Source organism: Mus caroli, chromosome 3, assembly GCF_900094665.2.
Source record: "Mus caroli chromosome 3, CAROLI_EIJ_v1.1, whole genome shotgun sequence".
Taxonomy (NCBI): Eukaryota; Metazoa; Chordata; class Mammalia; order Rodentia; family Muridae; genus Mus; species Mus caroli.
This window is the reverse complement of record NC_034572.1, coordinates 105,374,486-105,378,378: the sequence shown is the minus strand read 5'-3', so window position 1 is coordinate 105,378,378 and position 3,893 is coordinate 105,374,486.

Sequence of the window (3,893 nt, the reverse complement as noted above, 5' to 3'; positions counted from 1 at the left end):
TTCCATGCATTAGTTCATTATTGTAGGAAACTAAGGCATCAACGTAACATATCACATTCAAAATCAAGAACAAAAAATGGATAAGTACATAGACCTTGCTTGACCACGCATTTTCATTACTCTTATTTAGTACAAAGCTAACCCCATAAAATGTTATAATTAAAATTTAGATTAGTCTTCCAGCATCAGGTAACTATTAAGTTTATCCCATAACATATCTTTATAGGGCAAGCTTGTCTAAATAATTCTAAATTGTGGTTTCCTTCTTAAGTTGTGCTAGATCTTAAGTTGGTGACAGATCTTACCAGCAAAGTTAATCATCTAAATACTTATATTTTCTTCCGTAAAGACCTCTATCATTATTCAGGAGAGATAACACCCACCCATGACAAAGCCCATGTGTTCCTAACTTCAAAAGGTAAGATAATATATGACTCAATTAAAAGTAAGCAATCTTAATTCTTTATTCTTCAAAGTAGAGTCTGGCATGGACTCTGTTTGGAATGCATCCTAACAACAGAGATTGGAAGTCTACTTGTGGACTTACATAGAAGCTTTCCTTAAAATTTGATAAAGAAGACGAAACTGTATTTCATCTACATTTTGCTTTTGGTAATGAAGAGAACCAGTCACAGATTGGAGGGCAAAAGTAGAATGAATTCAGAAAGTGGTAATTATTTTAAAGCCAGCAAACTGTTCCTTTCTGAAATTGAAATTACTTAGAGATCAATGTAATAAGATAAATAATTCACCAAGTTTTTTTCTGCTCTTTACAGTTAAAAAACCTAAATGATATTTATAAGTTTTAAGCATATCCAAAACAAATAAAACTTTATATATACATATATATAAATATATATGCAAATACATCAATATATAAAAAACATCATATATATAAATACAACATATATATAATATGTATGTGTGTATATATATATATATATATATATATATATAGCCAACATAGCAATCCATCTCATAACCAGTCTTTTTCAACAATGATTTCTCAGTTGTGACTTTCTTTCTTAGGGTAGTATTAGCCATTTATTTTAAGAGCCAGATGGGTACCTATCCATTATTATATTTTAACATCAAATTATATTTGGCCAAAGTCTATTTATCCTACTTTTATGATATTGTTACTTGTATATCTTCACATAATCTCCTAACACTTATCTAGAAGAGGCAATGATTGTTGTGACGTGTCTTGAGAATTAGCAGATGTAAGGAGTAAAAAAATAACACATAGAAAAATCAAGTTCGTAAACCTCAGGAACGTAAGAATTATAAGTAAGATGGGCTGAGACTGCCAATCATTCATATATATATATATATATATACATATATATGTATACATATATATACATATATATATATGTGTGTGTGTGTGTGTGTTTCTTTAACATCAATGCTATAGAAGATTATAAAAGGGTAGTAACAGACTTTCATAGTGAAGAAACTATTAAATGAAAAAAAGGATGTGTATTTGTACAAGATAATATTCGGAAAGATTGAGACAACAAATAATAGTGAAGAAGCACCAGAATGTCATTCTCAGAGTTTGAAATTTACTTTGCAGGTAAGAGAAGGCCATATTGATAATGCTCACATTGCATTGCTCCATAAAAACAAAGCCCAAGATGTGTGTGACTGACAAGTAAAATGCCACATGCAATATTCTGCCACTAAAAAAAAACCCTTAAACACTGAAATTTGTGAATATAGATAAACAGATATGATTAGACATTTTTAAATAAAAATATTAGCAGTATATTACCAACAACCCCCTAATTAGGTATATGAACTTTTGCACATAGCCACATCAAATTCTGTCAATGTGATGCACATTCTTTCTTAGAGGAAATGAGAAATACATAGAATTTAAATCTATGGGTACAGTAGTAGATCAATTGTTGCCAGAGGTAAATGGGAAGAAATAGCTGGAGGAATATGGGCACTGTTTAGGAAAATGAATCTATACTATATTCTATGATAGTAAATAAATCCCATGAGAGTCTTTAAAAAAGCTCCAGACAGGATGAAGCCAAAATTGAACACTAATATATGCAAAAAAATCTTTAGTTGAAATTCTGCTTCAGTGTTGTCTCACAGATTGTAGTGTATGACTCTGGTTGGAGCCTGAGATTTTTAGTACAAGAGGCTATGCATGTGTGATGGGCTGATAGGATAGTAGAATTCTTGTACTCTATTGCAATCCTTGTAATCTACTGTAAATTTTCCATATAAAGAATTACTAAGATCTTGACTAGAGTCTATTATCTATCTACCTATCTATCTATAGATTATATAATCTACCAATCATCTTATTATTCTTTTTTAAATTTTTTACTGTGTAAAATCAGATATTTCCATCTGACATTTTTACACACACACACACACACACACACACACACACACACACACACACACACACATTATGTTAACATTTTGCTCCAATATATTTTTAACTCTCTACAATGATTCAGTTTATCCCTACAAAATTTCTCTTTCTGTTTCTGATATAATATCACATACTCACAGATACACAGACTCATACATACACATATGTAAATTTTGGTTTTACATATGAGATAAAGGGTCTATTTAATCTTTTACACCTTCATTAGCCTTTTTCTTTCCAAATTCCAGGTCAACTTTTATTTCCTATTCTGTCTTTTTTTTAAATACTAATTTATTTATTTATTTACATTCTAAAATTTGCTGCGGTCCCAGTCCTCCCTGCCTGAGTTCTTCACCCTACCCCATACCACCTCTGAGAGGATGCTCCCTGTTGTCCTGCCTACCCACTCACATCTACTTCAATTCTACCATCAATCTTCCCAGGGGCATCAAGTTTCAACGGAATTAAGCTCATGCTCTTCCACTGAGGATATACAAGTTAGTCCTTTGATATACATGTGCTCTGGGCCACAAACCAGCCCATGTATGTTCCTTGGTTTTTGGCCTAGTCTCTGAGAGCTCTATAGCTTTCCATATATCTATATAATTTTATGCCTTATATTAATGTACAAACAAAAACATACACAGGGAAAGTGGGACAAAAAAGGAGGCATTTTAAAAGTATTTTCAACATATTAAAATGTATAATATTTGATTTACTGAGCTTGGTTTATTTCCAATCTCATGTGGAGTGAGAATTTGTGAGTTTCATTAGAGACTCAGTTGTGTCATGTGATATTTTTCTGGAAGTTCTCTTATGAGAGGATGTTTTACTAGAGCAAACACAAGAAAGAATATTTTGCTGAGAACACACACATGATGCTTTTCTGGAAGCTACTTGGTGAAAGGGCATGTGATGTTTTGCTGGAGTGGATGCTTGAGAGGACACATAATTTTTGGAAAACATATATAAAACGTATATAAAATATGTATAGACATATATAAAAAGTACCCTCAACTGAGGAATGGATACAGAAAATGTGGTACATTTACACAATGGAGTACTACTCAGTTATTAAAAAGAAAGAATTTATGAAATTCCTAGGCAAATGGAAGGACCTGGTGGGCATCATCCTGAGTGAGATAACCCAATCACAAAGGAACTCACACAATATGTACTCACTGATAAGTGGATATTAGCCCAGAAACTTAGAATACCCAAGATATAAGATACAATTTGTGAAACACATGAATCTCGGGAAGAACTAAGACCAAGGTGTGGATACTTTGCCCCTTCTTGGAATTGGGAACAAAACACCCATGGAAAGAGTTACAGAGACAAATATTGTAGCTGAGAGGAAAGGACGGACCATCTAGAGGCTGCCATACCCGGAGATCCATCCCATAATCAGCCTCCAAACGCTGACACCATTGCATACACTAGCAAGATTTTGCTGAAAGGACCCTGATATAGCTGTCTCATGTGAGACTAT